This window comes from Arachis duranensis, chromosome 9, assembly GCF_000817695.3.
Source record: "Arachis duranensis cultivar V14167 chromosome 9, aradu.V14167.gnm2.J7QH, whole genome shotgun sequence".
NCBI classification, from domain to species: domain Eukaryota; kingdom Viridiplantae; phylum Streptophyta; class Magnoliopsida; order Fabales; family Fabaceae; genus Arachis; species Arachis duranensis.
The window spans coordinates 77,050,495-77,051,043 of NC_029780.3; positions in this window are offsets into that span (position 1 = coordinate 77,050,495).

A 549-nucleotide genomic window follows, 5' to 3' on the forward strand; every position below is an offset into this window, starting at 1 on the left:
GCGTCCACCATTGTTAAAGCCTTGTTGAGGCTTTTGTTGATCCTTCCATGAGAAATTGGGATGATTTCTCCATGATGAGTTGTAGGTGTTTCCATAAGGTTTACCCATGTAATCAACCTCTACCATGGCAGGGTTCTCAGGATCATAAGCTTCTTCAGAAGTTGCCTCTTTAGTACTGTTGGATGCATGTTGCCATCCATTCAGATTTTGAGAGATCATGTTGACCTGTTGAGTCAACACTTTGTTCTGAGCCAATATGGCATTCAGAGCATCAATTTCAAGAACTCCTTTCTTGTGAGGTATCCCATTATTCACGGAATTCCTCTCAGAAGTGTACATGAATTGGTTGTTTGCAACCATGTCAATGAGTTCTTGAGCCCCTTCAGGCGTTTTCTTTAGGTGAATAGATCCACCTGCAGAATGGTCTAATGATATTTTCGAAAATTCAGATAGACCATAATAGAATATATCTAATATGGTCCATTCTGAAAACATGTCAGATGGACATCTTTTGGTCAGCTGCTTGTATCTTTCCCAAGCTTCATAGAG